Below are 14,022 nucleotides of genomic sequence, written 5' to 3' on the forward strand. Positions count from 1 at the left end.
TGTTTCCAATGTTGGTCAATAGTATCGGAATAAACCAAGAGATCATCAAAATAAACAATCATAATTTTAGTATAAGGATTGAAAATATCATTCATTATATTCTGGAATTCAGATGGAGAGTTTTTCAAACCAAAAGGCATAACGTTCCATTTATAATGTCCGAAGGGGACATTGAAAGCAGTTTTATATCTATCTTTTTCTACTATTTGAATTTGCCAATAACCAGACTTTAGATCAAACTTTTAAAATATACAGGCATTTACTAGTCTATCCAAGAGGTCTCGTTTATTTGAGAGCGGATAGCGAATCCATCTTAGTACTTTATTCAGAGGTTTATAATTTATGACAAGCTGATGGGCTCCTCTTTTAATCTCAGAAGCATTTTCAACATAAAACACTGAGCAACTCCATGGTGAAGAACTTTTTCTGATAAGTCTTTTATAAGCAAATCTTGTATCTCAATTTTACATATTTCAAGAAGTTTGCTATCATCTGGATTGGTCTAGCTTTCGATGGGATTTTTTGTTCATTAAACCCAGGCTCGTAGGGAAGCTCGACAATGTGTTGTTTTCTATTCCAAAACGCATTGGGAATGTTAGCACATATTTCTTTCTCAAGAACATTTTTTAAATTAGTGATTTTGCTTTGTTTTTGTGGAGAAAGCAATTTTTTGTCAACGGTTCGGTATTTAATTTCTTCTTTTAAATGGAAAAGAAATTTTTTCTTATTACAGATTTTATTTTTAAGGTTATTTATTTCATGTACTTTAGGCTTATCAAGGAAGTCAATCTTTACTCTGTGTCCTTCAATATTGGCTTCAATTCCTGTATTATCAATTTTTATAGGATATAGCATATTTAAAAAAGGAGTACCAAGTATGACAGGTTGGCTTAAGCCTTTAACCATGATAAAATGGAATTTAAAGTAGGCACCATTGTTGCAGACTGCCACATCAGAAAGTTTGTAGTTTATTAGCATTTTACTACTATCAGCGGTATTGAGAACTTGTGTTGTTTTGCTAAAATATTTTGTTGGAACTAAATCTTCATTTATGCAATTCAAATCTGCACCTGAATCAATAAGGGCACTTGTTTGGAAAGAATATTCATTTTGGACAACAATTTTAACCATAGTAAACCATCTTTGAGTTATGACTTTATCTAAAAAATTAACATATTTGTAATTGTTTCCTTTCTTTAGCATATTACATTATGTTGAAGTTTCAGGTATATCATTCTCAAAGACCTTGGGTAAGGTATTTTCAATTTCAGGGGGCAGGAGATTATGATTGTAGTCACTGATCAAGTTACTGAATTCTTCTTCCACATTTTTGTGTGATTTTCTTCTTTAAAAGTAGAAGTTGCTAATTCAAGAATTTGAACCCTAGTTTTTAAGGTTATAAGTTCATTACGAACTTCATTGATTTCACTTTTAAATTCAGAAATCGAAGGTTCCCTTAGGATTTAAATTTTGTTTTGAACTCTTTTTAAAATTTCATGAAAGCTATAATCTTCTCTGATAGGTATAAAAGAAGGTTTGGGAGTGGTAAGCTCAGAGGGCTCTTTAGTCATGTTGATATATTGTAACAAGGCTTCTTTTTTAGCCTCTGGATTAATAATTTCATCAATTAAGTCAATAATTAGATTTTCTTCTTTTGTTATGGTATTTAAATTTAAACCCTTCATATTTTCCAAAAAACTGCATTCGCAGTTATTACTATTATCAAGATCAAACTCAGAATATGAACTAGTAAAAATTAAGCCATCATCATTTACTTCTCCAATTAAAATTCATCATCAGAGGTAGACAAATTATCAGAGTCATCCTTTTTAATTAAGAAGATATCAAGTATCTGTTTTTTAATTTCAGAGTCTATTTCAAGAGCACTAATTTTTTTTTTAACTCTACATTTATTTTTATAATGTCATATCTTACCATAGTTGTAGCAAACAGGTATCTTCCTCTTTCCCCCTTGTTTAATAGAGTGATCGCGCAGGAATTTTCTCGAAAAATTTCTATTTTTTTCTCTAAAGTTTTTATACTTGGTTTTACGCAAGTCTTTATGTTTTTTATGATTTGGTTTGGAAGTAGGTAGAGTATTGATTCCAAATTGTTCACAAAAATCTCTTAACTCCTTGTTCCCTGTCATTCTTTGTATCTCCAATTGTCTTCTAAGTTTCAGGTCTGTACACAAGGCGAGACCTTCGACACATATTTCTACCGATAATTCTCCAAGGGTATACAGAGAATAGAGAATGATTCCACCATGCTTATTTTTAAGCGAATCTTAACCTTCTCAGTAAAAGATAGGGGAGGCTAGCTATAAACTTCTCTTTCTAATGATCGGCCTTACTATCTTCTCTAGATAACAGTCCAGAGTAGAAGACATCTTATACCACTTAAAGTGAGATCGAGTTGGACATCGTAAGTTAGAAAGTAAATCCTCAGATCTAGCAGATAAGAGGGTCGTACTTCCTACGAAATGACATGTAATGGTATATATTAAAGTATTGACAACGTCTCCTTCATCGACTATGTTTTCTTTGACTTGTCCAGGTCCAATTTCGGTTTTAACTATCCATTGTTTTGTGGCATTTATAATTTGATCTTTTGTTGATTCATCCATATGGAAATCCCACCATCCTCTCAGCCATCCTGTGAATCCTCAGATAATGGCTTTAGCAATTTCATGGTCATTATTTCCGCTAGCCTTGCATGCGGCGGCATACATTGTCATATGTTTCATAAGATCAAGTATCGGACTTTTTGACATGTCATCTATATTTCAATTTACAATTGACCTTCCTGAATAAGATATTGAACATGTAATAAGGTCTTCTTCTATTTGAAGGTCTACCAAAGTTGGCCTAAGATAATACATTCTGGTTGGGTCCACTGGTCTAGTTTGGTATTCTTAGACAAAAAATTAATAACCATGAACAGTTAGTGAAGAATCTTTCTTTACTTTTCTAAAGCATCCTACTTTTGTCATAACTTTTACTTTTGAAAAGAATCTTACTTTAGTAGAGCATCTTGGTGTCAGTATGTCGGTGCAGATTTGAAATGAATATTTGAAATCTGGCCTCGCCTCCTCTATAAAAGAATCCAAGACCCAAGAGGAAGAGGCAGTCCAAAACTGGAGTTTTCTGAGTGTTTGAAGTGTTTGCTTGAGTGATTGTTGAGCTATATATATATATATATATATATATATATATATATATATATATATATATATATATATATATAAATACTGAGATTAGCCCACTAGCTCATATGAACATATATGTTCATATGAGCCTAACGATCCATATTGAATCTGGGCCAATCTGACAGTCATGACCTCATTTTGTATTTTAATTTTAATTTTTTTTCTACAAATCTAAATAATTTGTAATTTTAAGTGTGTATTCTTCAAAAATAGGATAATCTATTAAAAATATCAAAAAAATGATTTGTAATAAATAAATTGACCAAATTACCTTTGAAACGTTTCGTAGGTATTTTTTACGAATTATTTTTAAAATATTTTTATTAGGTGCGCCTTGATGAGAAGAATACACGCCTAAAATTTTATATTGTTTGGATTTGTAGAAAAGAAATTCAAATTCATACAAAATGAGGTCGTGACCATCAGATCGGCTCAGATTCAATCTATGCCGTTGGACTCATATGTTCGTATGAGCTAGTGGACTAATCTCAGAATATATATATATATATATATATATATATATATATATATATATATATATATATATATATATATATATATATATATATATATATATATATATATAAGATACTAAAAAATTCCTATAGGCGAAAATGATCAGTGAATTCGCCTACCCTCATTACCATCTAAAGTTCATCAGACGATCACGATTGTCTAGTGGTATTTTATTTTTAATTGTTTTTCTACAAATAGGAATGACCTGAAATTTTGAGCGTGTATTCATCAAAAATAGGCGAATATACAAAAAAATATAAAAAAAATATTTCACATAAAAAATTTGATCAAAATACCCTTGAAATGTTTTGGGGGTATTTTGGTAATATGTTTTTTACGAATTATTTTTTTAATATTTTTATTAGGCGTACCTCATGAATATGTTCATACGCTTCAAATTTCAAGTTATTCCACATTATAAATAAAAAATAAAATATTACTAAACAATCGTGACCGTGCAATGAACTTTAGACGGTGATGAGGGTAGGTGAAATCATTGTTCATATATATATCAGTTATGTTGGGGTGCTCACACTATAGAATAATTTAATAATTTATCATTGCACTCAACATTTTTGGAAATATACACTCTTTTCATTCTAGTAAACAATCATTAAAAAAAAAAATTTGAAAACACAAACTAAAAAGAAATTTTTTAGCCCAATTAACATAGAACATCCATGTCGGTGAGATGCTTAGATCAAGGCCTTAGAAAGATTTTTTCTTTCCAATTTTTTTAAATGGCTTTATCACTAGATGAACAATGTGAAAAAAGAGAAAAATGATTGAGTTTGTAAAGGCTTAGATCTTGAAATTCACCAAATAAATAATCTAGAGTCGTTATTGGAGAGGACTTATTTTGACCATATCTAAGGGTCAAATCCAACTTTTATTTTTTTTTTAGATTGATTATTAAGATTAAGAAAGTGTGCAAGCAAAATTTTGGGTCCTACAAATACCACAAACATGGTTGTTTAGAAGTATGATTGCGTTATACTATGATGCAACTGTTGCATGAAATCACTGTTGTGTGTGTATGTGTGTGTGTGTGTATATATATATATATAGATATTAAAAAAGATGGGATTAGCCCACTAACTCATATGAACATATGAGCCCAACGTTCCAAATTGATTCTGGGCCAATCTAACGATCACGGATTTTTTTTTTTTTACAAATCCAAATCACTTAAAATTTTAGGCGTGTATTCATCAAAAATACTTGAATCTTTGAAAAATATCAAACAAATATTTTACATGAAATAAATTGACCAAAATATCCCCGAAAAGATTTGGAGAGTATTTTAGTAATTTTATTTTTTGTGAATAATTTCTTTTATATTTTTATTAGGTGCGTCTTGATGAGAAGAACACACACCTAAATGATTTGAATTTGTAGAAAAAAAAACTAAAATTCAAACACTACAGAACATCTGTGATCGTCAGATCGGCCCAGATTCAATCTGGGCCGTTGGGCTCATATATTCATATGAGCTAGTGGGCTAATCCCATATTTTCCCTATATATATATATATATATATATATATATATATATATAAAAATTTAAAATAAGCCAGTTAACCTCTTTGATTTATAATTTTAATTATAAACCAATTTCCTACGCTTGAGGTTTCTACTGATAAACGTCATATAAACCTCATATAATCTCATAAAATACATATACAACCCTAGCTAACATCTTTAATACAATAATCTTGAGATTTCCGTAACGTTGATTTATAGTACCAGCAATGTAAATCTTGAACCTACAATAGCGAATAATCTTGCATCTTTGTTTCTGTTATTATAAATCAATGGCAAATTTGTTTATGGTGCAGGAACATTTGAGTTTAAAAGCAATTTTTTAATAAAAACGATTGAAGAAACTTTTTCAGTTATGGAAAATCACGATAGCTTACAACTCTTTTCAACTAGAATGATTGCAAATCATATCAAAAGGGGTTATAACTATCTTCATATAGATCTTATACAAATAGTAGAAAAACCATTAACTAGAGAAGGACGAAATAATTCGGTTTTGCTCTGTCTAAGAGATAGTAGACATAGAAGATTCAGTGTCTCTCTTTTAGGGATCGTTGAGTCGAGTATCTATAATGGACATATATATTTCAACTGCTTTCCAAATTTTTTTGTGTCCTTATCCAATCCAAATTTATTAAAAGTTCTAACTCTTGACCTTAAAACTCAAAGTTTTAACATGGACCCTAGATCCCAAAACTTGGATTTTGTTTATAGAATTTGTTATAAGGTCATGAACACTCTTTGTCCTAATGCAAGATTAATGGATAAAAAGGGACAAACAATATTTTTTCAAACTAATGTGGAAAAATCCAATCTTAGCCTAAAGCTATATGCTGGAAGCAGGTAAACTTACCTGAAAATTGGTCTCTACAAACTGAGACTCGTTTACCTATTCTTCGAAAATAAAAATCCAGAACAAATAATTGAATATCCAAATGGATAAATTGAAATCCAATTTTCATCCCTTAGAAGAACCAGATTGTTTCCAAATACTGTTTTAGCTCCTAAGTTGCCTGCCAAGAATACTGTACCTTCAACTTTTACTTCTTCTAGAAGTTCAACTTCTTCAGTACCTCAGTCTAATTATGAAAAAGCGCATGATAACAAAATCATTTTAGAATGATTAAGAAAAACTGAAAAACAGGTACAACATCCTGTTTATACTGTATATACTCTCAACTCTTTTCAAACTGAGCCCGATGAGCCAACCATGTCTAAATTTGATTTCGAAGTTCTGACAATTCAAACCCAAGATAAGTTTGTCATAAATAAAGAATGGGTAAAAAGAGATTTTTTGTCTGAAGAAAATAGACAAATAAGGTAATGGTTCCTCAAAGAATTTAATGAAAGACTGAAAGAACTCTTTCATATTAAATTTAATAAATTCATTATACAACGTAAAACAAATATAAAATTCTTTAAATGGCTTAGGTATATCCTTAAAAAGAAAAGAATAAAATACCCAGAATTTCAAGATAATACTATCCAGAATATTAATACTGTCCAAAACACCTTTCAAACCTTTCATACAGTAAAAAGAGAAAGGATTGAAGCTATCTATCCTCATGACACTAGAGAAAGGATTGAAGCTATCTATCTGAGAATTAAATTCTCGATCTCATGAAATATATGACTATATATGCCACCGCATGTAAAGCAAGTGGAAACCAAGACCACGAAATTGCTAAAGTCATTATATGTGGTTTTACTGAATGGCTTAGAAGATGGTGAGATTTTCATATGGACGAAGAAGCAAAAAATCAAATCTTAAATGCTACTAAACAATGGGCTATTAAAAATGAGGTAGGACCTGGACAGGTCCTTAAGAATATAGTTACTGATGAAGATGCAGCAAACACTCTAATGTATACCATTTCACTTCACTTTGTGGGAAGTACAGCCCTTTTATCAGCCAGATTTGAGGATCTGGAAGTACAGCCCTTTTATCAGCCAAATCTGAGGATCTACTTTCAAATCTTCGTTATCCAGCTCTCTCACATTTCAAATGGTATAAAGATGTATTTTATTCCAGACTGTTATCTAGAGAAGATAGTAAAGATGACCATTAGAAGAAAAAAAAATTCATTGCTGGACTTCCTCATTTGTTTGGGAAAAAAGTTGAGATAAGATTGAAAAATAAGCATGGAGGAATTATTCCCTATTCTTTGTATACTCTTGCAGAATTATCAGCAGAAATTTGTGCTGAAGGTCTTGCTTAATGCACAAACTTAAAATTGAAAAAACAATTGGAGAAACAAAGAATGACGAGGAAAAAAGAATTGGGAGATTTCTGTGAGCAATTCGGCTCTAACACAATACCTACTTCCAAGCCCTCTTACAAACAGAAACATAGATACTCTAGAGATTTTAGAAAGACAGTCTAGATATTCAAAAGGAAAAAAAAAAATACCTTTCCTAAAAAAATTTTACAAGATCACGAATCTTCCAACTATGATGAAGAAATGCTCATCGGAGAGATAAATGATGAAGAATTGATTTTCTCCAGTTCAGATTCTGAAACAGATTCTGTAGATATTAATTGCCAATGTAATTTCTTGAAAGGCCTAAACTTAAATACCCTGACCAAGGAAAAAATTCTCATAATTTACCTAGCTGATAAAATAAGTGACCCTAATGCTAAAAGAGAAGCCTTAATTCATTATATCAATATGGCCAAAGAACCTTCAAATTCTCTTACTCTTAAACCGATTCTTGTTCTTACTAAAGAAGATTATAGCTTTAGTGATATTTTGAAAATAGTTCAAAATAAAACTCAAAACCAAAAAGAACCTACAATTCATGATCTAAAAAATGAAATAAATGAGGTTTCAAACTACTGCTCATATAGATTCAGGATCCGATCTAAATTATATAAATGAAGGACTAGTTCCAACCAAATATTTCAGGAAAACAATACAGGTTTTGAACACTGCTGATGAGAATAAAATGATAATAAAATATAAATTATTTGATGCAGCAGTTTGCAATAATAGTGCATGCTTTAAATTTCCTTTTATAATGGTTAAAGGATTAAGCCAGCCTGTGATACTTGGAACTCCCTTCTTAAGCATACTTTACCCCATTAGAATTGATAATACTAGGATAAAAGTTGATATTGAAGGATAAGAAGTAAAATTTGACTTCATTGATAAACCAAGAATTCATAAAATAAATAGTATCAAAAATAAGATTTCTATGAAATAAATATTTCTCTTTCAATTAAAAGAAGAGGTTAAGTATAAGACTATTAATGAAAAATTAACAATACCAAAAATATAAAATAAAATTAATAATTTAAAAACGATACTTGAAAAATGAATCAGGCTTTAACGAACAGAAAATTCCAACTAAAGCCAGACCAATACAATTGAATAGCAGATTCCTATAAATTTGTAAAACTGAAATATAGGAACTTCTTGATAAAAAACTAATTAGGAAAAGTTCTTCACTCTAAAGCTGTGCAACTTTTTATGTAGAAAAAGCTTCAGAGATTGAAAGGGGAGCCTCACGCCTTGTCATAAATTATAAACCATTGAATAAAGTTTTGCGATGGATTCGCTACCCTATTCCAAATAAAAGGGATCTCCTTGATAGATTAGTCAATACAAGTTTTTCTCAAAGTTCGATTTAAAACCAGGATATTGGAAAATTTAAATATTGGAAAAAGATAAACATAAAACATCATTTAATGTTTCCTTTGGGCATTATGAATAGAATGTAATGCCTTTTGGGTTAAAAAATACCCCTTCAGAATTTCAGAATATTATGAATGATATTTTTAATCCGTTCATTATTGTTTATACTAAGTTCATTATTGTCTATATTGATGATGTCCTCGTATATTCTGATAATATTGACCAATATTGGAAGCATTTAAATATATTTTTTAAAGCTATAAAAAATGTCGGTTTAGTTGTTTCTACTAGAAAAATAAACCTTTTTAAAACAAAAATTAGGTTCTTTGGGCATAATATCTTTCAAGGAAGAATAATTCCTATAGATAGAGTAATTGAATTTGCTTTCAGATTCCCTGACATCATAAAAGATTAAAATGAATTACAAAGATTTTTAGGATATCTAAATTATATTTCAAAGTTTTATAAAGATTTAGCTTCAGATGCTAAACCTTTATTCAAGAGACTAAAAAAGAATCATCCAGATTGAACTAAGAGCATACCATGGCAGTTAAAAAATTAAAACAAAAGGCTAAAGAATTACCTTGTTTAGCTCTATCCAATCCTACAGCTTTTAAAATTATAAAAACTGATGCTTCTGAAATAGGATTAGGAGGTATACTTAAACAAAAAATCTTAGATGAGGAACAACTTGTACGTTTTACCTCTAAAGCTTAGAATCCAGCACAAAATAAATATTCTACTGTTAAAAAAGTGGTCTTAGCAATACTACATTGTGTCACGAAATTTCAAAGTGACCTGCTTAAGAAAAAATTCTTCATACGAACTGATTGTAAATCAGCCAAGGACATTTTAAAAAAAGATGTCAAAAATCTCGTCGCCAAGCAAAATTTTGCTCGATGGGAAGGTATTCTTTCCGCTTTTGATTTTGATATTGAACATATTCAAAGGAAAAATAATCTTCTTCCTGACTTTTTTACCAGACAAGTTTTGCAATGAGGGAAGGAGAAGCCAACAGCCGATGGATATAGTCCCTAGCTCAGAAAAGGCCTGACATTATATAATGGCCCAGGAAAACACATAGCTACAAATAGCTCTAGCCCAAGAAAATCCCTGGCTTCCCCATCAAATCCAAATGCTTTAATAAGAAAGTTAGCTCAAGAGATTCAAATATCTCCCCAACAGTCCCATTTGAGCTCTAATAGTCCAAACCTTAATATAACTTCATTTCTTGATACAACTTATATCTCGCTGATCATTAATAGAAATGAACACAGGGAAAAAGACCATGCCGAATCAATCGTCATATATCTGTGTCATCATCTACACCTAATATGGGAGAAAGATGTAGAGAATGATGTGAAGCTATTTTAATGGAAACAGGATCAGTGTCAATAGTACATCACTATAAAAACAATGACTCGAAAATAGCATACTCAAAATTCCAAATACATAAAATAATCTCTTATAATGACTGGGGCCTGAATCCCTTAAAACCAAGGGCATTAATTACCAAAGCACTTAAAATCAAATCTTGTCATTATTTTGAATATATCAAGGTATGGAACGAAGTCTTTGCTTACCATAATACAAAAAATACACACAGCTGGTATGTGCAGTTTAAAACAACTAAGCCAGCAGAATTTTCAAACTGGTTTAAAAGTTGGTTCCTATTATGGGGATCATTAAACCAGATACTTCCAGAAAAATTTCAAATATCACAGAGAAAATTCTCTAAATATAATAAAGCTAGTCTAAAACGAGACTATCACATATATTTCATGACTTTATATCAGATTTCTTGGATTTTAAAATGGTCATACCAAATTTCTGAAGATGATTTAGACCGATGGGATTATATTCCAAAACTACAAAGACAAATTTTAAATAAATGGTGGGACAATTATAAGAATGATTCTCTTGATCCCGATAAAATCTATATGAAGACAATTTCGTATTCCTCGCCAAAATCAGATATAGGGTTTTCCGATTACATTGCTCTGATGCAACAGAAAAAGCCCACTCTGTCAAAAGCCGAGCTCATAAAAAAATTATTCTTTGCCCTGGAAAAAGAAGTAGAAATTAAAATAATAACTTCTACAAATGATACAAAAACCGAAGATTTGGATTCTCCAAACGAAGATGATGGTATGGGAATATTTTTCCAAATAAATTAGACAAAATATCAGGGACGGTACAGCTCCATCACCATTCAAGACACGTGTCTCAAAGATGACAGTAAAAGAAGATTGTCAATACACCAATCACTATCGGTACAGTAAAAGAAGCATTATTGCAGTCAAAAAACATTGTTGCTACTGTAAAAAGTCGATAATAATCTTTCCTTTACCTTTACTTTTACCCTATATTTTATTTTTACTTGAAAGAAAATGCTTCTTACCATGTCAGAGCGGACTTAAGAATGTTTGAAGTCCGCCCTCCCGTCTTCTATAAAAGGAGAACGAGGCCTCAGAAGTAGATACCTTGGGATTTCTCTTCTTAATATTATAGCTAGGGTTTTAATACTTTGTAAGGAAGTGTTTTCTGAGTTATTGTTGTAGTATGTTTGAGTGATTATTGTAAGTACTTCAAGTTTTTTTCTGCCACTCACCTCTGCTTCAAGTTTTCATGTAAGTACCTATCTTTGTTCTATTTCTGTAAATCTTGCACGTTTTTTTCTGTTATTATAAATCAATGTTATTATGTATGAAAGCTACTCATTATTCTTTATGAATTTTATTTTATCTCTCGTATAAATTATATAAACCAAGCGAAAATTATAAACCATTTTCTACTGGTTTAACCAATTATATATAATTTATAAACCTCTGCTGGTTTATCAACTTTGAGGTTTATATAACATCTTATCCAACTTGAGTTGATAAAAAATTATATATAATTTTAATTATCTATAATAAATGCTACTCATTATTCTTTGTATACTCTTGGAGAATTATTAACAGAAATTTGTGCTAAAGGTCTTGCTTTATGCTCAAACTTAAAATTGAAAAGACAATTAGAGAAACAAAAAATGACGGGGAAAAATGAATAGAGAGATTTCTGTGAGCAATTCGGCTTTAACACAATTCCTACTTCCAAGCCCTCTCACAAACAGAACTATAGAGACTCTAAAGATTCTAGAAAGACAAAGTCTAGATATTCAAAAGGAAAGAAAAATACCTTTTCTAGAAAAAATATTACAAGATCACTCCTTTAAACAGAAGGGAAAAAAAAAAAAACAATTTGCTATAACTGTGGGAAAGTATGACACTATAAAAATAAATGTCGTATGAAAAAGAAAATAAATGCTTTATAAATAGACATTGAAATAAAGAAGCAATTATTTGATATCCTCTTAATTAAAAGAGATGATTCTGAAGAATCTTCTGACTCTGATGAAGAAATGCTCATCGGAGAGATAATTGATGAAGAATTGATTTTCTCCAGTTTAGATTCTGAAACAAATTCTGAACATATTAATTGCTAATGTAATTTTTTGAAAGGCCTAAACTTAAATCCCTGACCAAGGAAAAAAATCTCATAATTTACCTAATTGATAAAATAAGTAACCCTAAGGCTAAAAGAGAAGCCTTAATTCATTATATCAACATGGCCAAAGAACCTTTAAGTTCTCTTGCTCCTAAACCGACTATTGTTCCTACTAATGAAGATTATAGCTTTAGTGATATTTTGAAAATAGTTCAAAATAAAACTAAAAACCAAAAATAACCTACAATTCATGATCTAAAAAATGAAATAAATGAGGTTTGAAATGAACAATTCATGATCTAAAAAATGAAATAAATGAGGTTTGAAATGAACTGATAACTCTAAAAACTAGAGTAAAAATTCTTGAAATAGCAACCACTAAAAATAAAAGTGGAAATGACGAAGAAAGTCCTGAAGAAGAATTTAATAATCTGATGCATGATTATAATCAAAATCTGTTACCACCCGAAATGGAAGATACACTCCTAAAAGTGATTGACGATCCACAAACTTTCAATAACTATAATATATTGAGAAAAATACAAGATTATAAATGTGTCAACCTCCTGGATAAAGTAATAATCCAAAGATGGTTTACCATCATAAAAATAGTGGTACAAAAAGAGTTCACTTTTCAAACTACTGCTCTTATAGATTCAGGAGCCGATCTAAACTGTATAAATGAAGAACTAGTTCCAACCAAATATTTCAGCAAAACAATATAGGTTTTGAACACTGCTGATGGTAGTAAAATGATAATAAAATATAAACTATTTGATACAGCAGTTTGCAATAATTGTGCATGCTTTAAATTTCCTTATATATATATATATATATATATATATATATATATATATATATATATATATATATATATATATATATATATATATAGGAAAAAAATTTCCTAAGCTACTGGCTCCCAACCGTTAGATCTTCATCGTGTGGTTCATAATTCATATCACTATTTCAATTTGAATTTTTTTTTCTATAAATCAAATTAAGATGAAAATTTTGGGGGTAGATACCTAACACTATTGCACACCATATAAAAATATAAAAAAATTACTTTCAATAATTTAGAATGACCAAATTACCCTCATCATTTTTCAGGGGTATTTTGGTCATTTTTATAATTTAGGAAAGTTCATTACGATATGATTTCTAGAAGAAAAAAAAAGATTAAAATTTAGGTAGTGATATGAATTTTAAACTATCTGATGCAGATCTGACGGCTGGGAGCTTGTAGCTTATACTATGCCTTATCGCTAGTAGATTAGGAAATCTTCTTCCTATATAACAATGATCTAATGCAATAGTTGTATCATAGTATAATGCAACCATACTTCTAGAAACTTTGTTTGTGGTATTTGTATGACTCAAAATTTTGCACATAGAGTCTCTTCATCTCAATAATCAATCCACACAAAAAAAAAAAAAAAAAATACATAAAAATAAAAAAAGTTCAATTTGAACTCTAGATATAGTCAAAATGAGTCCCTTCCAATAATAAATCTACACCATTCATTTTGTAAATTTCAAGATCTTAGCCTTTACAAATTTAAAATCATTTTTTTTCTTTTTTAACATTGTTCATCTAATGATAATAATCTAAAGAATTTAGAAAAAAAAA

The sequence above is a fragment of the Amborella trichopoda genome, chromosome 10, assembly GCF_054954075.1.
Source record: "Amborella trichopoda isolate Santa Cruz 75 chromosome 10, AtrichopodaSantaCruz75HAP2 v2.0, whole genome shotgun sequence".
Classification (NCBI taxonomy): Eukaryota; Viridiplantae; Streptophyta; class Magnoliopsida; order Amborellales; family Amborellaceae; genus Amborella; species Amborella trichopoda.